This window comes from Panthera uncia, chromosome D4 (genome assembly GCF_023721935.1).
Source record: "Panthera uncia isolate 11264 chromosome D4, Puncia_PCG_1.0, whole genome shotgun sequence".
Lineage (NCBI taxonomy): Eukaryota > Metazoa > Chordata > Mammalia > Carnivora > Felidae > Panthera > Panthera uncia.
The window spans coordinates 52,577,909-52,599,535 of record NC_064807.1 but is presented as its reverse complement, the minus strand read 5'-3'; the positions used below and the strand labels follow the sequence as shown (position 1 = coordinate 52,599,535).

The following is a 21,627-nucleotide window of genomic DNA, read 5'->3' as shown; positions in this document are numbered from 1 at the left end:
TATACATTTTGAAGCTCTGACATATTTTGGTAACTTGCTTATTCAAGTGTCCCTGTTCGTGTTTCTAATAGCAGCACACGAGGGTGTCCATATCTTTACACTGTTCCGGATAGAGTATTATATAATTTTTCTCCAGTTACCGTAGCTGCAAACTGCTGTGCCAGTATATTCTCTCTCTTCTGCATTTCTATTTTCTCTGTTGAGATCATCATGTCTCCTATTATTTTTTGTTTCATTTAAAATGGCTTATAATTTTTCTTTGTCTAATTAGCTACGGAAGTTGTCTTATTATAAATTTTAAGCTCTAAGGACATACAATGTTAATTGTACACATTTTTGCAGGTTGCTATTTTTCTTTCATTACGAACACCTCTTGATGTGGGAGATTTATTCTTATTTTTTGTTATGGAGGTACAGTTGACATAGAATGTTATGTTAGTTTCAGGTGTACAACGTGGTGATTTGACAGTTCTGTACGTTGCTCAGTGCACAGCATGACGAATGTAATCATCATGTGTCACCATACAGTGTTACTACAGTATAATGTATACATATGTTCTATGATTATGGCTATCACATATATACATATATATGTATATATGTATATACAGCCAATATACTGACTCTATTCCCTATGCTGTCCTTTTCATCTCCATGACTATTTTATAACTGGAAATTTGTAACTCTTTCTTAATCTCCCTTTCCTACTATGGAAATAGATAAATGGGAGTTTTATTGTTATTATCATTGTTATCACCAGAACTACCACTAGCACAGGTGGTGTTTTCATGTAGTCAAGTCTGCCAATCTCCCGGGGTGCTGATTTCTAGGCTGGGATGTCGTATTTTTTGTTTATGTTCACTGAATATTCTCAGCGTTGAAGCTTTTAAAAATTTATTACATTTATACTAAATCGGGAATCAGCATCAGTGTTAGTATGAGGTATGACTCGAAGAAGTTTTTTTCCCCGTTTCACAATCTAACCAATTCTCCCGGTACTTTTCATTTACTACTTTCTAACTCATCAATTAATATGGCTCTTCTCATGACAAAATTGTTATCTAGTGTAAAGATAGCCCTTTGGAAGCAGACACAAGTCATATTTTAATATTGCGTATGCTCCTAACGGAATTTTTTTTCTCTGAGAATTTTATTGTCATTGATCCTTTAGTAATAAGTGAGTAAAAGGACACTGTCCAACCATCATGTGAGTTAATGAGCCCTGACAGTTAAGAGTGGCGGTGCCATAACAGCTTTAATAACCTTCACATCTATATCTTAGTATATAAAGAAGACAATTATAAAACATTGAAAGGGTGAGATGTAATCAATTGCATGTAACCATTGAACTCAATGCGAATTTATTTTATTTGTTCATAAATTTTTTTTTAGTGTTTATTTTGAGAGAGAGACCAAGTGGGGGAGGAACAGGGAGGGAGAGAGAATCCCAAGCAGGCTCTGCGCTGACAGCCTAGCACAGGGCTCCATCTTGAAAACCGTGAGATCATGACCTGAGCCAAAATCAAGAGTCTGAGGCTTAACCGACTGAGCCACCCAGGGGCCCATTGTTCATAAATTTCTGTAGCTTTTTCCATTCCCAAAGTCTCTTTAGTATCCTTCTTATCACTTGTAATAAAGATTCCCATTCCTTGTGTGACATATGACTGCTGACAGATTTCAGGCCACACCACTCCCCTTTTCTGTCTGGGAAATATGAAAGAAAGAAAGACTGAGTGTCCCCTCCTAGTAGAAGTAGGAATGCCAAGCCACCCCAGCCCCATCTCAGAAACTAACCAAGCTTGGGTCCCTAGTCACCATAACACATAACAACACCCCAAGCCAGTTGCCTCTCCCTTGTCTCAAGCCGTGTTTGGACATGCTTGGGAAAAAAAACATTGTCTCTTCCTTCCTTCCTTTCCTCCCTCCCTGCCTTCCTCTTTCTTTTCTTTCCTTTTCTTTTTTTTCTTCTCTTTCTCTTTCTTTCTTTCTTTCTTTCTTTCTTTCTTTCTTTCTTTCTTTCTCTTTCTTTCTTTCTTTTTCTTTTCTTTCTTTCTTTCTTTCTTTCTTTCTTTCTTTCTTTCTTTCTCTCTTTCTTAGAGAGAGAGCACACAAGCAGGGGAAACAGGCAGAGGGAGAGAGAAAGAGAATCTTAAGAAGGCTCCATGGTCAGCATGGAGCCTTATGTGGGGGGTCGATCCCATAATCCTGGGATCATGACCTGAGCTGAAATCAAGAGTCTGACACTCAACAGGCTGAGACATTCAGACACCCTGAAAACATTTTCTTCTCCTCTTAGTGCATGTGTGACATTATCAGTCTCAAAATCCAAGCCAATTATGGGGTCCATCCTGCCTCTGTGCAGGGAGTACAACACACTCAATTTGATTTCTATTAATAATAACATAGGTTCAATTATGACCCATTGGTCGATATTGCTGATTACTAAATGTAAATCATCACTTTTTCAAGCAGTTGGACTACTTTCCTTTTTTAAAATTTAAAATGATTTTATTTATTTTGTCTTATTTGTTCTTTTCAGGAGAAAAAGTCTGAGAAATCATTTGGATATTTCTTCTTTTGTACAAGGAAGAGAATAGTAATAACAAAAATAATAGCAAATAGACATTAATGAGGAGAGAAAATGAGGATTTAAGTGACCCATACACACACTCATAGATATGCAGAGAAATCAATACATAAGATGAACTTAGATAATTGCAAAGAATTATTAGTGGTTTTAAAAAAGAGAGAGATTGACAATAATGCGTATTTCATAGAGCCTTTGGGCAAAGAAGGGCACAATAAGAAGAGGCAGCAAAAACATTTTACAGTTGGAATTAAAAAGTCTGGGCATATTACCTGAAGCTAAGCTGGAAATACTTAGCTTTTTTTTTTTTTTAATTTTTCCTTCTTTTCTTATTTTTTTCTTCTTTATTTTCACACGTGTGGCCTTTATTCTATGAGTGGCCTGAGTCCACTTACTGGAAAATGCAACAAAATGGTAAGGTTTGCGGTCTTACTACAATTTCCCTCAAAACTGTGTCTATACTAAGGGATAAGAAATTTCAAAATTTAGAACTGAACCTTAAAACAGCATTTTATTGTCACTTACCATAACACCCTTAGAAAGATGGATGTAATTTCAGTTCAAATCCCAAGACCGATATTCGGAAGCAGAGATCTGAAAATAACCAATCTGATTTCACCCATTCTCTCCTCTTTGAAATTCAAGTATTAGTTCAAGGGTTCTTAGATGCATGTTTCTAGTCCTCATCTTCTATTCAGCCCCAGCCAACATCTTTCACATTTTGTACTGCCTTATGTCCCTTGGAGGAATCGTAGATATAACTGTATAAATAGACGAACAGTAATTATATAAGTAAAGAACATCATAACTCGGTCCATTACTTTTCTTGGTGCCAGTACTTCACATCAGTTAATTTTTAATTGCAAAAGGAGACAGTCTCTTTTTCCTTCTCTTTCTACTCTTCTAAATCTGTTTCCATTAGTTCTAAGGAATAAAGTACTGGTGCCTATGGACATATGACTCACAGTTTCGGTGAAACCCCATGTCCGAAAGCTTTGTTTAGTGTTTGCTTAAAGATTGTAGTTCCTAGGTGTTGAATCAATATATCATACACCTGAAACCAATATTACTCTCTACGTTAACTGTAATTTAAATAAAAACTTTAAAAAAGGCTGTGGTTCCTGAAATGTAAACTTGATTGTCTGATTGGTTTAGAAAACTAAGAGGTTGAAGAGAGGTTGGAGTAGGAGATAAATGGGAGAAACCAGTGACTTTATATTAAATTAATTTTGTCTTGTTACACAGTGGCTTTGCTCTTCAGCCAGGCTGAACTTGACTGATTCCCCTCTACTGTAGAGATCAGATAGTTCTTCATTATGCAAGTTCAAGAAGAGTGGTTTGTTGTAACCTTATGTCAGGCATTGTCTATATATGTTTGAATCTTCATATATTATAAAGATGAGATATTGATATATGGATATATAGATATATATTCTAAAAATATTGTTCTATTATTTTCAAATATTTTATGAAGTAAAGTTGTGAAGTTGTCCAGTGGTTTCCACAAGAGAAGATAGTTTTTATTATTGAAAAGTTACTTTTCAAGTTTTGCTTTCTTTTTTAGACCAAATGTAAGATATGGGGAGAGAAGAGGATTGTATTTTCAAACTGTAACTTAGATACTAGTTTGGGAATTGCTGATTTTGTAAAATAAAAAGAAAAAGTTTGGTTAAATAGTCACATGCTCTGCTTTAGAACATGTTGGAGCCTTAACCTGGGGATTTGAAAAATAATTTTACCAAGAGAAACAAAAGCAAGAATGAACTATTGGGACTTCATCAAGATAAAAATCTTCTTCACAGCAAAGGCAATAATCAGCTAAACTAAAAGGGAACCTAAGGAATTGGAGAATATATTTGCAAATGACATATCAGATAAAGACTTAGTATCTATAAATCAAAACTGTGATGAGATACCACCTCACACCTGGCAGAATGGCTAAAATTAACAACTTCAGAAAATAACATATATTGGCAAGGGTGTGGAGAAAGGGGAACCATCTTACACTGTTGGTGAGAATGCAAACTGGTGTAGCTACTCTAGAAAACAGTATGGATGTTCCTTAAAAAGTTAAAAATAGCACTACCCTCTGATCCATCGATTGCATTACTAGGTATTTATGCAAAAGACACAAAAATACTGATTCAAAGGGGCACATGCATCCTGATGTTTATAGCAGCACTGTAAACAATAGCCAAATTATGGAAAGAGCCAGAATGTCCATTGACTGATGAATGGATAAAGAAGATGTGATGTATATTTAATGGAATATTACTCGGCCATCAAAAAGAATGAAATCTTGCCACTTGCATTGATATGGGTGGAGCTAGAGAGTGTTACGCCTAGTGAAATAAGTCAGTGAGAGAAAGACATATACCATATGATTTCACTCATATGTGGAAATTAAGAAACAAAACAAATGAACCTAGGGGACGAGAACAAAAAATGAGAGGCAAGCAAACCATTGGAGTCTCTTAACTATAGAGAACGAACTGAAGGGTTGATGGAGTGGAGGTGGGTGGGGGATGGGCTAAATGGATGATGGGCATTAAGGAGGGCATTTGTTGTGATCAGCACTGGGTGTTGTATGTAAGTGATGAATCACTAAGTTCTACTCCCGAAACCAGTTATTACCCTATATGTTAACTCACTAGAATTTAAATAAAAATTTGAAACAAACAATAAAAATTAAAATAAAATTTTATTACTAGTTAAAAAAGTAAGAAAAAATAATTTTACCAGTCTTACCTTGGGACCCTCATTAATTTTCCTTCTCACTACACAATGAGAATTGTTATACCTATACTCTCTCTCCCTCTTTCTAAGAGAAATAGAAGGGAAGAGAGGGAGGGAGAGAGAGAACCTTAAGCAGGCTCCATGCTCAGTGCTGAGCCTGATGCAGGGCTTGATCTCATGAGCTATGAGAGCTACAGTAAATGTTTGGAGCAGTGGGTAAGATATTTTGGGGTTATTAAAATATTCAAACTCTCATGATGTAGTTTCTAAGAATTGAAGAATATAGTGAAGTAAAGAAAACTAACAGGGAATATAAACATCATAATGTTTCTCATATTAAAAAATATTTTTCACTCAAATCACTTGAAATTTAGAATATCGTCATGACATGAAGAAATGAAGCCTCTAAAATTTCATATATGCTACTTAAAATCTACACAAATATCACCTTTTTAGGATAAAGACAGGAAGAAATAAAAAAGAGAATGGCTTGTGAATATGATAGGATTTTAATAAAATCTTTTAACTTTTTCTATATAGTAGCGTTGGTACAATAGTATAGTAGTGTTTGCAAAAGTAAGTTCTTGTATTACTATAATTATGTAAATGAAAAAAATTGTGTCACTCATTTCATTTTGGTGACTGGGAAAGTTATATTAGTGAGGGGTTGTTCCCTGAAGTGACAGGTTTAGGATATTTCTGACCAGCAGGATTGGTTTTCCTTAAGCTCAAAAATTCATGCATGTCCAAATACAGATGTAGTTAAGCATGTGATTAAGAGTGAGCAAGTGAAAGCATTTCCTTTAAGAAATTGCTCTTTCAGAGGCAGTTGGTTTATGTAAACTTAATCTGGGATGGCAGAACCCTGAGGAGTAACTGATGAGGTAAAGAAAGCTCCAGAACCCTTAGCAATATTCCACCCCCAACTGCCATCTAGAGTAAAGGATGATTGGAAATGGGGGCCCCCATGATGTCTTAGAGGATTGGAAGAGAACTGTGATCATCCACATATCTGAGCACCATGAACAGACTAGCTACAGGATCAGTGCACCCTGCCGTAAAAAGCCAGCTGCAATGAAACACTTTTGAATGGAGAAGGATCTGGAGGTTGAAGATATCAGAGAAGCTTCCCGCTGGTCTGGAAGTCAGTACTGGGGCATCCTTTCTTGGGCAGAGATGGGGGTGGATTGAGATATGCTTTCAATGAGGAGGAAGAGAGTATGGAAGGAAGACTAAATCACTTAAGTGGAGAAAGGCTAAAGTTATTGTTTTCCTTTCAGAGGAGATCAGTTATGCCTGAGGAAACAGAACCTACAAATAACCAAAGCACTCCTTGGTAGGGGCCTTATGCCCACCACCATTTTTGCGAGGTAACTTTGCCGTGCATTCACTATCTACCTGAGTGATGGCTGCTGTCTTCTATGTTTGTTTATTTTCTGTCTCACCTTTGCTCATCTGTGATGATCTGGAAAGTGGACAGTAGCATGAGAAATCACCTAATCTTAAGAAAGAGGAAAATGCAACCCAGAAAATTATTGCCTAAAGTGAGATTAGAATTTCTTGACTTTTAAAAGACTGGGCTGGAGCAAACCTAGATATCAAGAAAAATTCTCTTCAGTAAGAGCCGATATGATAAAACCTGAAATTATGTATCATGGGGAATAAGTTGTAGGTAGGTTGGTGGTTGGTAGACATAAGGTATACATTTTATTCTAGTTTTGGATCATATCAAGATCATGAGGCTATTTTCTCAAGGGGGGAAAACATGTCCTACCTAACAAGTCTCTATTAGATGGGGAATGTGATGGAGTAAGGGGAATGGCAAAAGAAAGACATTGATTTGGAGGGGGAGGGGCACTTGCTTGCTGGGCGCAGAGAGGACTGAGTAGTTAACTGTCAGTGGCAAAAATAACTGCCATCCTGGGAGGTGAAAGTGTGGGGAGGGGGACAGAATGGAGCACACATCAGAGCTCCGTGGGCAAAAGCTGCTCTCATGAGGAAGCCACACTGTTTCTGACCCAATCTAAAGAGTGGCCTGGTGAACAAGGCGCTCTGTGCTTTTGGTTCCTACCAGTGATGGCTGGGAATAAAGAAGGTTAGAACAAAAGAAAACATCTTGCTTCCCTGCCAATTCCAGGCTTTCACCAAAGCTGAGGTCTGCATTTGCAAGTCTCTAGCACTGTGCCTGAGAATTTCTAACTATTCAATACCTGTGTGTGTGTGTGAAAATGTAAAATTTTGTTCTCCATTTTTTTCTTCTCAGTTAACCTGGCTATAAGATGATTCCTGTGCTATAGCTGCTGGAGGTAGCCTGATCAAAAAACACCACAATTGTGGAGATGATTGATTCTTCTTTTTATCACCTGTAATACCCCTATCTTTCCTCCATGTAACCATTAAAGGGAGCAGTTGTGTACAAAATGTATTATACACAGGTCCCACGCAGAGGAGTTAGAGGGAGGATTTAATACATAAGAAAAGAGGTTCCTGGTGTCCTGAGGGGCAGTTCCCTCCCTGCTGGCTACCTGAGTGGGCTAATCTTCAGCCCCCAAATGAGGCCTATATGGAAAAGGATGACATCGAGCAAAGGGCATAGGTGGAAACTCCTTCCCTACAACACATCATCTGCTACTCTCAGCTCAAAGGTTTAAAGAGAGCAAGAAGATTTACTTCAGATGGTCCGTGTCCCTGTCACCATCCCCATCTCCATTTCTGACAGGAGTGTATAGGGAGGCGAAAAGAAGGTGGCTGTCATTGGGAAACAAGGTAAGGGCTTGAAGGTTAAGAGGACAGCTTTGAACTGGGCTCAGCAAGCTCACTGCTTCCAATAGAGGTCCTGCCATGTCTTCAGTGGCCAAGTAAAACTCTCAGCTTGCTGTTCTCTGGTTTCCTAGGATACTGGAGTTTTCTCGTGAATTACTGAGGATAATGCAATTCAACCTAAGGAAGAAACATTTGTAGGAACTTATCAAGTTTATCTTGAAACTGGGTTTTACTATTTCCTGTTCTTTACTAGGACCATGTGTGCAAAAGGGACATGCTGTTAAGCAGAAGATATTAAGAAAAGTGGTGGAAAGAGAAAGATACTAGAATGCTTGACAAAGAGAATCAGAAGGCCTGTAGATTACATGGGGGGCAGGGGATAAGAAAATATGGCTATGATTTCAAGTGGGACTCTGGATACATAAATTCTTCAGATAAAAATCTGGGTATCATAGAGCATGCTGGGATAAACACAGGGTGAAATGTCACTCAAGAATTAAGTGTAGAGCATCCCCTTGCTTCCCAAACCATCTTTCAACATGGCCACTTCTTATACATACAATGGCTATGGGGCTTGGGGAAAGTCACTCTAGTTGCTGGTTAGGTTAAATTCTGAAAAATATTCCACCAAAAACAAAAAAGTAGCATGAAGATCAAACATAAAGAGTAAAATAAAATAGAAGAACTTGTTACATAGTGTATACAATCTCACTACTTTTGCAGTCATTATACTTTAGAAGCTGAGGATTATCTGAAATTTAACCTAAGAATTTCTTTTAGCTGTGTATCAGCTGAGGATTTTCCCCATTTGTTCTCTGGGTCCTGTCTTGAGAGAACCGTTTCTACTCTCACTGTTCCAGGGGCACCTGGACAGAAGTAAATAATAAGGGAACAGAGTAATTTAACAAGGAATTAGAACAGTGATGTTCAGGTACAGATGCCCAGGAATCACTCTGTCTCTAACAGAACAGCAAAAATGACAGAAACCACTAAGATAACTAATGATCAAACAGGAGAAAGAAGGTTCAGAGGACAAAGAAAAGAGAAAGGAAGGGGTGGGAGTTCTAGGAAAGAGGAGCATAGCCCCCTCCAGGGGAGAGGTAGGGTTCTAAGGACAGAGCTGAGCTGCCACAGGCTGAAACAGAGGGTGACTGTCAGGCCTTCACGACCTCCTGACGGAAGGGTACTGGGTCTGGTGTGCTGAGCTAGTCAGGTTAGCCTCTGCTAACACCTTGATAGGAGAAAAGAAAGACAGCAAGCACTGTGTCCAAATGGCATTCCTATAGATGAGAAAATCAAAGTAAAAGACATGTTTTCTTTCTCCTCAGATAATACATACATAGGAAATTAAATGGTAGTGAATGAATAATGCTAAAGGCTAGAAAAAGTTGTAGAGAAGCAAAGAGAGGCCGAGAGCTGAGCCACCGCAGAGGAGATGCCCACCATTGCTGGATAATTTGTAAGTCCCTCCTAAGTGGGAAATCTAAGCCTATCTAGAAATCTGATTTGAGCCCAGGTGGTGGCTCCTGCCCCTGATTAGAATGCTTATCCCAGCTCAGAGATGTTCCTGGAAAAGTAATGAGGCACTGGCTTCCATATAGATGTTTATATCCAGGAAGAAAATAAAATTAATGGTGTACAGAAACTTATAACGACTCGAGGCAATTATTTCTGAGAATATTTAGTCTCAATATTTCTTAAGATCTCAATTAAATCAGGTATCCTGGAAATTTCAACTGTCATTGAGTGGGGAGTTATCTTGCTTTAAAAGCTGCCACCCATGTGGAACTCAGGTGTATATGGAAATACATGTAATTGATTGCTTAATCTTAACATTTTTGTCCCAGCTCTCACAGTTCAAGTGTTGTGAGAAACAGTTATTGATTGTAGAAGCCAAAGGACTGGACAGTGTCTTCTCTTTCTATGAGTACTTGACTCTGCAGCGATCTTGAACCCCCTTGAAAGAAAAGGACTTCTCAATTTTCTTGTGCCTCTTGCCAAGAATCTCTGAGGATTTCTGAGATTGATCACTTAGATGTTTGCCTGCTTTATGTGTGCTTTCCATGTTTACATCCTTAAAGTAATTGAGGCTTAGAGACCAGAATGTGCCTGGGCCTCAAGAGCGTGGAAAAGGCAGCCTTGAGTTACAGACTGGCAGAGACTGGCAAAGAACCGAAGGCTCCCCTACCTTGTGGTGTCCCACTGCATTTGCCCCCAAAGATGAGATTGCCTTTGCTATCAAAAGAAGCAGAAGGGGCTTAGATTTGATATTTCCAAGTCGTGTCTTCGGTTGTCTGGAACCAGGAAGAAAGATGTGTAGTCCCTTCCTTGGGAACAAGGCCGTAACGTCCCTAGATGGGAAGAGGGCGACCAAGATGCCTCGGGGTGGGAAGGTCACGGAGCATCCCCCAGCATAATTAGGCTTAGGACTTGAGGTTGTGAACAGGACGTCTTTGAAACAGGTAACTCTGAGACAGTTGGAAAAAGGGGAAATTTACCTATCTCTAACAATAGAAATTGTCTGTTACTGGCTTCTGCAGGAACCAAAACTCTTACATGTTATGGATACCTGAGTACTGGTCACAGTAAGAAAGGATCAGATTTGTTAGAGTTCTGCTATTAACCAACCCGCTCTAAAACTGGTTTTCTTAGTAAAATGTTTTATCTTTGCAGATTTTGGAAACAGGGCTGAGAATGGAAATCTGATTTTCTGGCAAAAAACCCTAATCTATCATAAGAGGCTATGTTACCTTAGCCCAACAGAGGTCTATATCCTGAAATCATAAAGGTTCAGAAGACCAGAATACAAGCCCAGTGTTCAGGTCAAGAGAACAAGATCCTTGGAATCAGACACACTGGAATAAAAATTGAAATTCTTTCACTTATTATTAGATCTTATATGATTTTCTTGCTTTCCTATACCTCACTGTTCTCATTTGCAAAACAGGGATAATGATAGATACAAATACTTGTAACTGTAAAATGTATCACATATGTACCTAAAATACTTCACTCAGTGTACTGCATACAGTACATTTTCTTTTTTTTTATTAATTTTTTTTTTATTTTTGAGAGACAGAGCACAAGTGTGGGAGGGGCAGAGACACAGTGAGACACAGAACCCAAAGCAGGCTCCAAGCTCCAAGCTGTCAGCACAGCCCCCCGCAGGGTTTGAACCCACAAATCGTGAGATCATGACCTGATCCGAAGTCAGACACTTAACTGACTGAGCCACCCAGGCGCCCCCATACAGTACATTTTCTAAACTGTAGCTATTTTATTAGTAGTCCTAAAATGATCTTCAGAGTATTATTTCCAGAAATGGTTATTATATGTCATAATTCTTTGATAACGTAAGATGAGATTTTAGGTGGCAAACGGGAATGGTGAGAGATAAGGGAACAACCTCTCAGGTGAAACCTGACTGAAGAATCTGGTAATGCTGGGACTTGAGGAAATAGATTCAAGTCTGAAGGCTCTATGATTGCAGAATCCTATTTTGGAGGATACGTACAGGAACAGAGGAACTTACAAGTAGTCAAATTTTAGTATCCTGTAAAGGAATTCAACAGAATTTGTGATGTGGATGAGCATAATCATTAACATTTTAATTTAGATATGCACTTTACAAATTATAAATAAAATCAGCATGCTCGTAGTTTATGCACATACTCCTAATTCACTGAATATAACATAGATAATATTAAGGGAATTCACTATTATTCATATGAATGACTTTAATGCCTGTATAATACACATACTGTTTAGTGCCTTCTATATACAGTCACCCTCCTAGAACAACACAATCATGGTCCCTGTTCTCAAAGAGCTTACATTCTGTTGTAGAAGACTGACTATACAATTAGTTAAGAAGTAGTCTTTGTTATTAAGGAAATAAAAATCTCTTTGGTCATCAGTGGTCCCTTTTCTTACTCAAGTGTATGCTGACTTCCCATCCTCCCTTTGTCCTATTATTTCCTTCATAATCTACTCTGACAAACAATTGATACATTACTCTCTTTTTTAGTAACTTCTAAATATCCCAAGCAAAAAGTTGATCTTGTGTGTGTGTATATATATGCATATATGTTAAACATTGCATATATGCATATATGAGTTAGAAAACAAGTATATATGTATATATAGTTATACATACATTAAACATATATATGAAACTATATACAACTCACTTGCTGTGTGGGTGTGCATATCTAGGTTGGTTGAAGACATAAGAGATTTTCCTTAGATTTAACTTCCCATTCTAAGAGCTTAACTGTTTTATTCACAATAATAGTTTTTTATTGTTGAATGAAAGCTTTGCGATTCATTATAAATGATCAAATAAAATACAATAATATTCTGATATGATAGTATGTAAGTTTTACCTATCTCTACACTTTTAAAAGATTTTGTGAAGCCAGCTAAAAAAATAAAGCCAGCTAAAAAAAATGGTTAGAAAAAAATATATTTTAAAGCAAGAGAGAATATCTCTTAAGAACTCAGTAGAGAGCAGAATGCCGTGTCCGCTGCCCAAGGACTTCTTCAAATTTGTTATCTACCTATAAGGTCACACAAAACCAGTTTTAAAAAATCTTGATCTGATATATGCCTACAAAGAAGAAAGGATGACAGTCCTCAGCAGTCACAGCAATAACTTAATTTACTTAAGAGAGAGAGATAAATGACAGGTGGAAAAAAATTCTGTCAAGCTGGGGAGACCTTGAGATAAAAGTGAAACTTTTTTTTTTTTTTTTTTGGAATCAAAGGTCAGATCCTTAGTACTTTTAAGAAGCCCTCCTTGATGGTTTCTTTTCATTTCTAGGTGTCAAAATGAAATTGGGTGACTCTGAAATTTTCTCTCAGTTTTAATGAAATCAGAATCTCAAATAGAAGAGGCAAAAAGACCAAGAAGTTTGAAAACTGCTAAGCATTAGGTTCAAATTATGGATAATTTTAAAATACGTTAAATACCTTTGTCTTTACTTTGACGACCTATTGTCGATATTGGAAAATTTCTACAGTCCTTGAACGTATACTAGATTTGGTTAAACTATGTGAAATTATTACAGCATGATTATTCACTCTAAGCTTGTCATTGGCTATTATGTGTCATTGTGTACCATTTTGGGTCTTAATATTTTCGTGGAATGGAGTAATCATTCAAATCTCAAAAATAATTATGCACTGTGATCAATGTCATGAAGGTTAAACACAGAACACTGTGGACAACAGAATGGGAATAAATGTGTTACTGATTTCAGGAAAATTCTTTTTAAGAAAATGAACCTCAACAAAAATGGATAATATAGCTGGAGCACAGGCAAGAGATTGTTAGGGACCATCTTGGCTCACACTTGTAGGCCATGAAAAGGATTTTATTTTTTATATAATAAATCAGGCAGAGTTTTAATCAGGGCTTTGACTTTTTGACCATGTTTTAATAAAATCTTTATGCATAAAAAAACTAAGACAAACAGGGTAAAAGTCTCATTTGAAGCTCAAGAATTTTACAAAGGAAAACGACACTAAGCAAAATGAATAATCTGTAAATTACCTCTAATTAAAAAAAAAACAAAAAAACACTTTGGCTTCTGAATATGTCCATTTCTGCCTATTGAATTTAAACCTCTATAGTGAATAGTAAGAGGTAAAACTAGAGATGCACAATCATCCCAGAAAATAAACGTTGCAGGGAGTAGGAGAGCATAGCAGGAGATCTCCAAGAGTTACAGTCTTGAAATATTAATTATCCAGATAAAATAGACATTCATTTTGTTCAGTTATTGGTATTTTATTACAGTATTATTAGGAAGAAAAAAAAGACTTTGAAAACCTATGTTTCTCAACAGAACTAGTAGGCGACTCTCAGTCCTACAACCCCCTCTCAAGTGGGCTGTCCAGTGTAGCTTTCAGGCTTCAAGCACTCAAGGGACATTTAAAGATAGTTGGTCATTGGGGCGCCAGGATGGCTCGGTTGAGCGTCCGACTTCAGCTCAGATCATGATCTTGCAGTTTGTAAGTTGGAGCCCCGTGAGGGGGGCTCCGTGCTGACAGTTCAGAGCCTTGACCTACTTTGGATTCTCTGTCTCCCTCTCTGTCCCTACCACTGCGCGCTCTCTCTCTCTCTCTCTCTCTCTCTCTCTCAAAAATAAACATTAAAACCTTCTTTAAAATAGTCACATACTTGACCATTAAGTAAACCTCAACAAAACCAAAGGATTGGTATCATCAAAACACAACAAAATTTGGGAGCGACAACTAAAATCATATGCAATATGTATTATAGAAGCATTTTTAACATTAAGTACTTCTAAATGATTCCTAAGTCAAAATATAATGGGGAATTTAAATGTTTTGAATTGACTCACAATAAAAACACTGTCAATTGTGGGATATAGCTAAAGCAAATAAATAGGGAAACTTTTAACTTTAAATGTATAAAAAAAAGTTTAATAATAATCACTGAGCTGAGTTTCAACTTAAGGAAAAGAGCAATAGAGCAAATCCCAAAAAATATAATGTAAAATAGACATTCTTGAAAGTCTTAATCTGTGTCCATATGATATTGTCATTCCTATTATTTTCTTTCTTTTGAATTTCCATATCATATATTACAATCATAATGTGTTTAATCCATTTCTAATTAAAGGGCATCACTAAAACAGTGAAAGTTTGTTATTAGGAAATGTGAGAGCAGACAAAATTGAACTATCTTAGGCCTTTAACGAAATCACATTTAACTATACCTGTGCTTTGTCACCATATTTCCCTTCTATTACATATGTACTCTTAGTAGCCAGAGAAGAATGCCATGTTTGCAGAACTTGGGGAGTTTCTTATCTACCTTCCCCTTTTACTCTTACTTTCTTTTTCCCATCAATATTCTGCCCTACCACCAGATCCATTGCCAGGTATAAGGATGTATTTTCGCAGGTTAGCCACATTTTCTCAAACAGTTCAGTTAAAATTTCAAATACATGCTTGGAAGATTATAAAATTACATTAGGTATGTGGTTATAGTTTTAATAACATAAAGGAATCAGAAAATAATCATTACGGGCCGCCTGGGTGGCTTAGTTGGTTAAGTGTTCGATTCTTGATTTTGACCTAGATCATGATCTCACACTTAGTGAGTTTGAGCCCCACTTGGACCTGTCAGCATGAAGCCTGCTTGGGATTCTCTCTCTCTCTCTCTCTCTCTCTGCCATTCCTGCACTCTCGCTATCTCAAAATGAATAAACTTTAAAAAATAAAAGTATTGTTTCACTTCTAAAAAATAATCATCTTTTTAAAAAAAAATATTTTGAGAGAGAGAGAGAGAGAATGAGTGGCGGAGGGGCACAGAGAGAGAAAGAGGATCAGAAGTGGGCTATGTGCTAACAGCAGAGACCCAAATGCCAGATACCAGGCTCAAACTCACGAGCTATGAGATCATGACCTGAGCTGAAGTCAGACCCTTAACCAACTGAGCCATGCACACCCAATCATCATTACCTTTCAAGACTATACTTTAATACCTCTGATAAAAACTTTTTTTGTTGACCAACTGCCATGAGTCAACTTGTGGCATTATGATTTTTGTTAACTTTGTGATGTAATACTGCCATTTTTTCCATAAGGAAATGGAGGTCAGGGACTTTATTTTACTTGTCAAACTAGTTATACAGCCTAGATTTGAAGCTAGGTTTGTCTTCTTTCATTGTACTGTTCATCATACCTTTAACTTTCAATTTGGATTACACAATTCCTTTGATTTCCACTCTGTTTCCATCAAGCTTATGTCTTTAAGTCCATGCCTTTTCTTATTCTCTTATTCATTTTCATCATTGACTGTTTTCTGTTTCTGGACATAGGCGTGAGAAGGTCTCCTACACTTAATCATGCGCTGGCCATGATTTTCATTGTAACTTATGAAACTGTTGCTCTGATTCTTTGCCCATCTCTAACTAGACATAGTCATAGAACCGTATATGCCATTAAATAAATGTATCCCCAAAATGTGTTACATAGACCACTACTACTCCAATGAAGTGTTCCTTAAAAATGAGATGTGAAAATTAAATAAGTTTAAAAAATTCTGCTTTATATATACCTTTCTTCATGTCAGTTTATCTCCAGTAAACATTGGCATACTAGATTGTTATAGACATCATATAGTAAAATATTTCACCCAACTTAAAGAAAACTTTGATCATAGAGAAATGTTGCTTATTTGAAAAAAAAAAAAGTTTCCTAGATTTCTCTCTCTGCTCTCCTTACTGGTACCCCTTGGTGGTACGCTCAGAGTTTATTGAGCTCACATTACTACATGGGTTGGAGAAGGTTAGAAATAGTTATCTGAAAGACATATGTCTTTTTTTATGTGTGTGAGTATATATTTTCCATGCATTGCCATAACTTGTAAAGTTTCTGTATAACCATGGGAAATTAAACATTTAACATTCATTAGATTTCTATGCATTCACAACCTATTCGCCTAGTTAATACAAGTATTTTAGATGTCACAAATGATCTTCAAGTTGCTTTCCCATTTATTTTATCTTTATTTATTTATTTTTTTCAGTTTACTTCGAGAAAGAGAAGTGGAGGCAGGGGCAGAGAGAGAGAGTGAGTCAATCTTAAGCAGGCTCCAGGCTATTGGCCAAGAGTCAGATGAGCCATGCAGGTGCCCCTTCCATGATCCTAAATGTGTGTTTTCTGAAGGGGTAGAAAATTGAGGGTTATTTTTGAAATGCATATGTTATGCTCAAGTTGCTACACAGGAAACATGAAAAATTACAAAATGAACAAGGGGCAGTTATCTCTCTCAAACATAATTTGATTTCTGACACAAGAGTAATCTGTCCTGGGAGCATTATCAAAATAATTATAATCTTTTTATATTTTTCTTTTGACAATAGCAAAAAAATGACTCAAAAATCAATAAACAACTAGACCAGCAATCTAGGTGTTGATTGATTTAGAAACTATTTATCTCTACATAATCCTACGCAAACAATTATTGCCTAAATATATGCAAACTCAAATCCAAGATTCCACCAAGAGAATTATTGATTTCTATGAAAAGAGAGAATATGTGCGGCAGGGCATGACCAACTAGATGTACTTCTTCTGAGCAATTGACAGGTCATGACCCTTCTCTGTGGAGATCTGTGCGAAGCATTCATGTAAATTCTATTGCATTTGTGACTGGTCACCCATAGAAAATAATTATATATGTCTGAATGTGAAGTCCTCATCATCCTATTAAACATGGCTTGAGAATAAACCATAACTATAGTGAAGTTTACTCTACAGCAAGATGCACAAATATACGCAGGAAGGCTTTTTCACAGTGTTTGAGAGAGAAATATAAATAGTTGAATCTTGCATGAGAAATAATTCACCCAGTCTACAGAAAGGCTCAAGACAAGATACACTTAGACAGTAATGTTGTTTAAGTACTTACTCTTTGGAAACAATGGTCAAAAAGAAATACACTTATTCCAAGAGAAAGGAAAAAGACAAAGTTCTCTTAGTGGGTTGAAGTGGGCCTATAGCTGCTTTTAGCCATGTATGTTTAATCCAAGAGAAATGTTCACAAGGGTCTAGAGTAGAGAAACACTGGAGGTAGGGAGGCAGTCTAAGACTCCAGTAGAGACCACAGCATCTCTTACTATTGTTATAATAAAGGTAACTTTGTATAATCTCTTCCTTGATTTGTACTAAATGTTCTGTTGTTAATTGTATACCATTCATAGGTAGAAACAAAATGGTCAGTGATTGATTTGAGCCGGAGGAGCTCATTTCCGCATATTTGGATTCAGTAGGTCTTCATAATTCATGCATATATTCATATGAATTATTCATATATGTATATACTTTCTTTATATGATATTGATAGTTTGATATAGTATATACTGAGTATTTGAAATAATAGCAAAGTTGTCTGATATAAATATTATGTTTTTAAGTCTATTATTTGATCACCCTTATAAAAAGATCTTAAAATTGATCCTACATTTTTTTTTAAATTAGTCAATATCCTGTATAGTTTTCTCACTATATAAATAGCAATTATATTTATCACTCATGTTATCATCCATGTGGTATTTTTACCTCCTCCTTTTCATATACTTATTAAAAATTTTTTTGCTACTTGCACACAAGATAGCATCTGGTGCTGGGAATTTCCCTTAATCAACTCTCTGCCTAATGGAAGAAATAAAAATGTTCATAAATATTTATTTTACAGTATGATAAGTGACATAAAAAATTAATGCACATAGTGCAACTGAAGCAAAATAGATGAGTGTCTAAATAAGACAAGGTAAAGTTTTCTAGAAAGCTATAAGCTATATGGAAACCTTAAGCTATAGCTTCAAGCTATAGCTTGAAGAGTAGATAGGAGGTAATGTTATGGAGAGAGAAAACCAGCAAAAAGGTCTGAGACAGCACAGAACGCTTGTTGAAGAAAGGAAGACTCAAGAGTGGCATGCTTGAGAACTGGAACATACAGCCCTCTGACCAAAGCACAGAGGGGTGAATGATAAGAGAGCGTTACTGTAAACTCCATAGCACTATGAGAGTTGCAGGTTGAAATCCATGAAGCAAAAATATAGAAAGCATTTTGTTTGGCTTCATTTCAGCCAAATGTTTTTCAAAATTTCCTCTATAACTGAAGTGTTTAGTCCAGGTAATACACAGGATCGGTCCCCAAGCCTTAACCATATCTGTGTGTTCACATGTGTTTCCTCTACAGTACTTTTTCACCTGCATCCACATTTTCGTAATCAAATAAATACATACAGAGCAGGGATGCACAAATAAGGCCCATTGGCTCATTCCACTCTACAGTGCTCACTGATTTTTCTGTTTTGTTTCTATAATGAATTTAAGGCTGAAAATCAGGAGACCCTATCTCTAATTCCAGCCAATCCCCTGGCTGGAGACCTTGAGACAAAGTGTCTTCTTTTTGACATTATACAAATATGAACAGGTGGTTATCCAAGGTGTTTGCATTGCAGTCCTTTGTTAATATAAAATAACACACTGCAATCTAATATGTAAAACAGATGAAGCTCAACATCTCTGGTCAAAGCAGCATGGGAAGGTCATAAGCTTTGGGTATCACTTCTGCACTGGATTACTCTGAGTCACTTTCTCAGGATACATAAAACTCAGATACACACAGATGGAAAACCCTTCGAGCCAACTGCTTCTCAGATTGTTTATTCACCTCCAGTCTGACAGCTCCAGTTAATATTTAATTCTATGTTCTCCATGTCCACAACCTCTTCTCTATTGACTGTGGTCTACGGCACATGTTCTCTCTAGAAAGGACCTCAGGTACCACTGTTTCACCATCGTTTTGCAATGAAAGGAAGTTACATGGCCAAGGTTATAAGAATTATTTTAATATATGTACTTTTCCACGTAAGAGGCTCCACAAAGTAGAAGGGAATCAATATTAAGGATTCCTGGTGGAGGAGTAGTCACTCCTGTAATGTTTCTCTGGTTTTTTTCTTTTTTTTTCTCCATAAAGTTCTCACCTGTTATTCCCCTGATTCTTTGATGTCTGGTATAAATCTGGCACATCTCCAATGGCACACCCCACAGACAAGTTTCCATAGTTTCTCCATTTGAAACAGATCATTCCCAAATTTGTTAATTATCAAAATCATTACTCAAGTGAATGAAATGTCTTATTTTCCACATCTTTAACTGCATTGGATATTGTAAAGATATTTAACATTGATTAATCTTATGTGTATAATATTATTTCAGTGCTCTTTTAATTTGCTTTCACATATGACTATTAAAAATGAACAGATTTTCTTACACTTATTGACTATTTAGGCTTTCTCTTTTGTAATTTACTATTCATGTTCTTGGGCTGATTCATCAATACCTTTTGTTTTTTTAAATAAGTATTTTGGATATTTGATTTTGTTATCATTTGCACTGTGGCATTATTTTCGTTCATATTTATGTCCATGTTATAAGAAAGCAAATTAGTAATTTTAATGTAATTAGATTATGTTCTTATAATGTCTTTTAAAAGTTATATTTTCTTTTCCCATTTTGATGTGGAATAGTCTATTTACCATCTGATGAGATAATTTCTGTTATATATATATATATATATATATATATATATATATATATATAATTATATGGTATCACATCTGTTTATGTTTTTGTTATATTCTTTTATCTATTAGTTTAACTGCAGTGTTGATCAGTGTTTATTCATCAATTTTTATTATAAATCTTGATATCTCATAAGGAATTCTCCCCATCCATTCTGAATTTCATGAAAAACCCTGACAAGATTTGAACTGAAATTGTGTTGATTTTACCTAGATTAATTTTTAAAAGAATTGTTATTGTTTAGATACTGAATCTTCTCAATCAGCATGTAACTTCTGCTTATGCATAAGGCTTCTTTATGTTTTTGTTTTGCCTTGTTTTTTAATAATGCTTTGTAATTTTTTCCAGAAGTTCAGAAACATGTTAAAAAAATTTCATTTCTAGGTACCTTAGAGTTATTGTTGCTTTTGGGAAAGGGAATTTTTTTCTAGTATAACTTAAAATGCTTACATTAATTAATATAATCAGATATTTGATCTGCTTTTATATTTTGATATTAATAGACTTTCCAATGTTGAAAGTAATACATTTTGTTTTACATTATTTTTAATTTTTATTTAAAAAATACAATAATTTCCCAGAAGTTTTCTTCAGACTATCAGTAAACCTCAGAGGCACCTACTCTAACTACAATACTAATTTTTATCATCATATTATCATCATATATTAGCTTTTCTATAGTTAAAATAAAAGTATAAATAATCTCTGTGGTTTATTCTGTTTTTCTTCTTTTGTTCAACAGGATCCTTTTGGGATTCATCCATTTTATAATATGCATCAGGAGACTTTTTTTTTTAATTCCAATGTAATTAACATACAGTGTTATATGTTAATATAGTAATTCAACAATTCTATACATTATTCAGTGCCCATCGCGACAAGTGTGCTCTTAATTTCCTTCACCTAATTCCTCCATTCCCAGTACTCATCTCCTCTCTGGCGACCACCAGTTTGTTCCCTATATTCAAAAGTCTGTTCTGGGGCTTGTCTCTTTTTTTCTTTGTTTTGTTTATTAAATTCTGCCTATGAATGAAATTATATGGTATTTGTCTTTCTCTGATTGATTTTATTGCATTTACCGTTATACCCTCTAGATCCATCCACAGTGTTCCAAATGGCAAGATTTCATTCTAGTAGCACAAGTTTCTCATCAGCTCATCATATAGTCAGTTTTTTACACTTAGCCATTCTGATGGGTGTGTTGTATAATCTCATTGTAATTTTAATTTTCTTTTCCCTGCTGGTAAAGATGTTGAATACCTTTTAGTATGCTTATTGATCATTTAGATACATTTATTTGTAAAGTGGTTTTATAAAATTTTGCCCCCTTTTTAAGTTGTGGTTTCTATCTCTTTTCTTGATGTCTAAAGTTCTTCATATACTCTGGATACAAGTCATTTTCAGATGTA

The 21,627-nt window shown here is 36.0% G+C and overlaps 1 long non-coding RNA gene across 2 annotated transcripts; it reads left to right on the top strand.

Annotated features, from left to right (window-relative positions):
* The first annotated feature begins 6,262 nt into the window (after positions 1 to 6,262).
* On the top strand, positions 6,263 to 10,972 carry LOC125918643 (uncharacterized). Of its 2 annotated transcripts, XR_007456527.1 has the most exons (5): positions 6,263 to 6,467; positions 6,604 to 6,693; positions 7,587 to 8,089; positions 9,415 to 9,545; positions 10,760 to 10,972. It is a non-coding gene; the product is annotated as an uncharacterized LOC125918643 (long non-coding RNA). The 2 variants fall into 2 exon arrangements; XR_007456528.1 differs by lacking the exon at positions 6,604 to 6,693.
* Positions 10,973 to 21,627: the final 10,655 nt, after the last annotated feature.